The following is a 6,403-nucleotide window of genomic DNA, read 5'->3' on the forward strand; positions in this document are numbered from 1 at the left end:
CTAAAGAGAATGGCCAAGTAGGAGGACTTGTCCCCCACCTCGTAGAGCAGGGGGTGGGGGGTCTCCATTCTTCAATACGCTGATGACACTATTATTTTCATGGAGCACGAACTTGCGAAAGCCAGGAACATGGAGCTTTTCTTTTGTCTATTTGAACAATTGTCTGGACTAAAAATAAATTTCAACAAAAGCGAATTGTTCTGTTTCAAAGGAGCGGAAGAGGAACAAGATGAGCACAGAAAATTGTTCGGATGTGAAATGGACGTTTAGTCATCTAGGGACCCCAATCCATCATAGGCGGTTAAGAAACAAGGAATGGAAATTATAGAAGATAGATTTGAAAAAAGACTAAGATGTTGGAAGGGTAAGCTAATGTCTTACTAAGGTCGGCTGGTTTTGATAAATTCAATTTTGACGAGCATGCTGATGTTCCTTTTATATGTCTCTGAAATACCGATACGGATACGGAAAGATTCTTCTTTTGGCAAAGTGACGAGGCTAAGAAGAAATACCGATTGGCTTGATGCTGTTGGGGAACGTAATAATTTCAAAAAAAATCCTACGCACACGCAAGAGCATGGTGATGCATAGCAACGAGAGGGGAGAGTGTCGTCCATGTACCCTTGTAGACCGTAAGCGGAAGCGTTATGACAACGCCGTTGATGTAGTCGTACGTCTTCACGATCCGACCGATCCAAGTACCGAGCACACGGCACCTCCGAGTTCAGCACATGTTCAGCTCGGTGCCGTCCCACGAACTCTGATCCAACAAAGTGTCGAGGGAGAGTTTCGTCAGCACGACGGTGTAATGACAGTGATGATGAAGCTATCGACGCAGGGCTTCGTCTAAGCACCGCTACGATATGGCCGAGGTGGATTATGGTCGAGGGGGGCACCGCACATAGCTAAAAGATCAATGATCAACTTGTGTGTCCATGGGGTGCCCCCCCCCCCCGTATATAAAGGAGTGGAGGAGGGGAGGGGCAGGCCCTCTCTATGGCGCGCCCTGGGAGTCCTACTCCCACCGGGAGTAGGATTCCCCCCTTCCAAGTAGTAGGAGTATGAGAGAAGGAAGGGGAAGAGAGAAGAGAAGGAAGGAGGGGGCGCCGCCCCTCCCCCTAGTCCAATTCAGACTAGGCCTTCGCGGGACGCGCGGCCTACCCTAGGCAGCCTCTTTCTCTCTCCCCTAAAGCCCAATAAGGCCCATATACTCCCCAGTGAATTTCCGTAACTCTCCGGTACTCCGATAAATATCCGAATCACTCGGAACCTTTCCGATGTCCGAATATAGTCGTCCAATATATCGATTTTTACGTCTCGACCATTTCGAGACTCCTCGTCATGTCCCCGATCTCATCCGGGACTCTGAACTACCTTCGGTACATCAAAACACATAAACTCATATTATCGATCGTCACCGAACGTTAAGCCTGCGGACCCTACGGATTCTAGAACTATGTAGACATGACCAAGACACGTCTCCGGTCAATAACCAATAGTGGAACCTGGATGCTCATATTGGCTCCCACATATTCTATGAAGATCTTTATTGGTCAAACCGCATAACAACATACGTTGTTCCCTTTGTCATCGGTATGTTACTTGCCCGAGATTCGATCGTCGGTGTCACCATACCTAGTTCAATCTGGTTACCGGCAAGTCTCTTTACTCGTTCCGTAATGTATCATCCCGCAACTAACTCATTAGTCAAACTGCTTGCAAGGATTATAGTGATGTGCATTACCGAAAGGGTCCAGAGATACCTCTCTGACAATCGGAGTGACAAATCCAAATCTCGATCTATGCAAACTCAACAAGTACCATCGGAGACACCTGTAGAGCACCTTTATAATCATCCAGTTATGTTGTGACGTTTGGTAGCACACAAAGTGTTACTCCGGTATTCGGGAGTTGCATAATCTCATAGTCATAGGAACATGTATAAGGCATGAAGAAAGCAATAGCAACATACTAAACGATCAAATGCTAAGCTAACGGAATGGGTCAAGTCAGTCACATCATTCTCTAATGGTGTGATCCCGTTAATCAAATGACAAGTCATGTCTATGGCTAGGAAACTTAACCATCTTTGATTCAACGAGCTAGTCAAGTAGAGGCATACTAGTGACGCTTTGTTTGTCTATGTATTCACACATGTACTAAGTTTCCGGTTAATACAATTCTAGCATGAATAATAAACATTTATCATGATATAAGGAAATAAATAATAACTTTATTATTGCCTCTAGGGCATATTTCCTTCAGATGCGCTAGTAGAAAGCATGCCTTTCATTCACCTCATTAGTCCCGGTTTGACTATGGCCCAGTACTAATGTGACCATTAGTACTGGTTCCAACGGCTAGGGGGTGGGCATCATTAGTCCCGGTTCGTGGAGTACCTCTAGTACGGTTTGTGACACAAACCAACACTAAAGGGGTGGTGGCTGGCTGGCGTCAGGCTGGGCCCCGCCGAGCCCCTTTAGTCCCGGTTCGTGTCACAAACCAGGACTAGAGTGCACCTTTAGTCCCGGTTGGTGATACGAACTGGGACTAAAGATATCACTATATATAGTGCTTCATCTAGCCTGAGCCGAAGCTCTCTGTTTTCACGTTTCATGTCCTCTCTGTTCGTCCCCTCTTGCTTGATCTCACCTCCATTTTTGCCTAAATTTATCAAGATTTGAAGGCACCCCATCCATCCAAGTGTTCACAAAGGTTAGCAAGTTTGGCCTTTCATCTCTCATTGCTAGATTAGCTCTTGCATGCTCTATAAGTGTAGTGATTTGTGCCTTTTAGTTTGGGAGTATTATATGTGGGAGTTTATTTGATTTATATGCAATTTGAGCTCAAATTAACTTGTTAGTTTGCATATGTAGGTGTGATTTAATTAGTGCCTTCCAGTCCCCGTTCTAACCACCATCGATGGTCCGCACCGTACCGTCCCCGGCACCACCTTGGTGAGCCTCTTGTTCTTATCCCTTTTATAAAAAAATGGTTGTGTGATTTAGATAGTTACTTGTATAATTCTCTTACCTGTATGGTTGTTTGTTATACATAGTGGCATGTTTTTGATATCTGTCCCCGTCGGCCCTCGTCCAGTGTATGATTCGGATGTGGTATACTGTCTGTTAGAACTATTTGTTGCATTTCATGTTTATGACAATTATGCCCATCAAATTGACATAAATATTTTTATCTAGCAGGTATGTGAACTGGAAATTGCAAACGACCCTCATGTCGAGAAGTTAAATTTAGTTGAAAAAGAAAATGAGTATTTGAAAGATAAATTGAAAAGAAATGAAGAAGAGAAGATGAAACTGGAGTTGTTTGTTGCCGATGTCATCGATGATCATAAGAACAAGATGGATGCAATGTGCTTGATGATTAGAAAGATTAGAAAATATGTCGTTAATAAAGAGGCTTGGTATCACTATGATATTTGATCAATTGTTACCTCAGTTGCGATCTTGATCGCAGTTGTTGTTGCATTTAAATGCTTTAGCTAGAGAGTTTGTATGTTGTTTTATGAGAATAAGTGTGTATGAACTTGTATTAATTTGGTCTTTTCGATGTCGTGTAATGAAGATGAGTCGACAATGGATGTACGATGACCGATGCCCCCCCCCCCCCCCAAGTTCATTAATGGCATGCATATTTTTCTGGTTGCGGCTTAGGCAAACAAGCGTGTGAATGGTTTTATGTGTTGTCCATGTGATGTCTGTAAGAATGATCACAATTACTCTAACTCAAGAACCATTCACGTCCACTTGTTTATGTCTGGTTTCTTCTCTAGCTACAGCTGTTGGATCAAGCATGGAGAAAGAGGGGTTCCAATGGAAGAGAACGAAGAAGAAGAGGATGATGACAACTATCCTGGCCATGGGTTCCCATAATACGATCGTACAACTATGGGGGAAGAAGCTGAAGAAGAGGCATGTGCATCAGATGACCCCAATGATGATCTTGGTCGGGCTATTTGCCAATGCAAAGAGAAACAGCGCAAGTGAAAAGGAGAAGCTAAAGTTGCAGCGCGTGTTAGAGGATCACAAAAAAATGTTGAACCCAAATTGCGAAGATGACAAGAAAAAGCTGGGTACCACACTAGAATTGCTGCAATAGAAGGTAGAGAATGGTGTATCTGACAAGGGATTTGAAAAATTGCTAATAATGTTAAAGAAGATGCTTCCAAAGGACAACGAATTGCCCGACAGTACATACGAAGGACAGAAGACGGTCTGCCCTCTAGGATTAGAGGTGCAGAAGATACATGCCTGCCCTAATGACTCTATCCTCTACCGCGGTGAGTACGAGGACTTGAATGCATGCCTAGTATGGGGTGCATTGCTCTATAAGATCAACCACGATGACCTTGGCGATGTTGAGGGTGAGCGCCCTATTGAAGAGGATTCCTGCCAAGGTGATGTGGTATGCTCCTATAATGCCACAGTTGAAACATTTGTTCCAAAACAAAGAGCATGCCAAGTTGATGTGATGGCACAAAGAAGACCGTAAGAAAGACGGGAAGTTGGGAGTACTCGCTGACAGGTCGCAATGGAGAAAAATCGAGAGAGAGTGGGAGGACTTTGCATATGATGCAAGGAACATATGGTTTGGTTTAAGTGCAGATGGCATTAATCCTTTTGGGGAGCAGAGCAGCAATCATCACACCTGGCTTGTGACTCTATGTATCTATAACCTTCCTCCTTGGATGTGCATGAAGCGGAAGTTCATTATGATGTCAGTGCTCATCCAAGGCCCCAAGTAACTTGGCAACGACATTGATGTGTACCTAAGGCCATTAGTTGAAGAACTTCTATAACTGTGGGACAGAAAAGGTGTACCTGTGTGGGATGAGCACAAACAGCAGGAATTTGACTTGCGAGCGTTGCTGTTTGTAACCACTAATGATTGGCGTGCTCTTAGTTACCTAGTCCTATCACAGACTATGCTTCTGGCAGCCTCCATCTTGAAGCATGTAGAAGAGAGTAGCTGGTAAGTTCACCAAGTAACACCGTATAGCATAATCGTGCCCGATGATTCTCTCCTCGACACCCTGAGAGAGAGCGATCACCGGGTTGTCTCAGGAACTTATCTGGGTGTTATTAAGTATCCGGTTCTAGTTGTCATGAGGTTGGAATACAACTCCGGGTCGTCCTATTACTGTCGACTCGGCTATTCGAATAGATCAATCTTCCCTGCAAGGGTGCACCACATTATCCAACACGCTCGATCCCTCCGGCCGGGCACACTTTTCCGGGTCAAGTCCGGCCTCGGGAGATCAACACGTCGCAGCCCTACCTAGGCCTAACAAAGAGGTTAGCACACCAGTCTAAATCCTAAGCGCGGGGAGGTCTTGGGTCGATCGCCCTCCGCACTCCTGCGCGTTGCGTACGCGGCCCGTGAGTAGACCTAGCCCCCCTCATAAGAGGGCAGGCATTCCAGTCCAACCCGGTGCACACCACTCAGTCGTTGACGTCTAGAAGGCTTCAGCTGATACTACGATGTCAAGTGCCCATAACAGTTCCCGCATGGTTGTTAGTGCATATAGGACAGTGGCCAACTTAGATCAAATACCCAATCTCGTTAAGCGTGTTATTAGAAGTATCCGTAGATGCCGACATGGGCCAGGCCCACCTGTCTCCTAGGTGGTCACAACCTGCCCTGTCGCTCCGCCACAAAGAATCACTCAGCGGGTCATCGGGAACCCAAGCCCATCACAACCTGGATGGAACCACCTGCCCCTTCAGCCCCCAGGTCGTGAATCACTTGCGGGTACTCTACGAGCCGGCCCGATTTTAGTCACATCATGTCTCAAGTATAATATGTATGTATATACCCGTGATCACCTCCCGAGTGATCATGGCCTGATAGTACATCGTGGCAGACGGACAAGAATGTAGGGCCACTGATGATCAACTATCATCCTATACTAAGCATTTAGGATAGCATGTAAGGTATCAACAACAGGAGCAACAAGGACAGGCTATGCAACAGTATAAGATCAACCCGATGAAACAGTAACAATACTCTAATGCAAGGAGTAGAGGGAAAGAGTAGGCGATATCGGGATGACCAAGGGGGGTTTGCTTGCCTGGAAGCTCGGTCGAGAAGGAGGGGTCGTCGTCGACATAGTCGAACTCAGTGGCATCAGCGTCGGTCTCGAGGTCTACCGGAGAAGAAGAGAGGGGGAAGAAACAGTAAATTCGGAGCAAACAAAGCATCTCAAAACATAACATGGCAATACACATTGCTAGGGGTGACCTAACGTAGTACTAGGTGCTACTGGCGAAGGTGGACAACATCCGGGAAAGTATTCCCGGTGTTTGACGTTTTCGGACAGTCCAACTGGAGGGGCCGGTTGCATGTTCGCTATGCTATGTATGTGTGGTGGACGAAAAAATGG

The sequence above is a fragment of the Triticum aestivum genome, chromosome 1B (assembly GCF_018294505.1).
Source record: "Triticum aestivum cultivar Chinese Spring chromosome 1B, IWGSC CS RefSeq v2.1, whole genome shotgun sequence".
In the NCBI taxonomy this organism is placed as follows: domain Eukaryota; kingdom Viridiplantae; phylum Streptophyta; class Magnoliopsida; order Poales; family Poaceae; genus Triticum; species Triticum aestivum.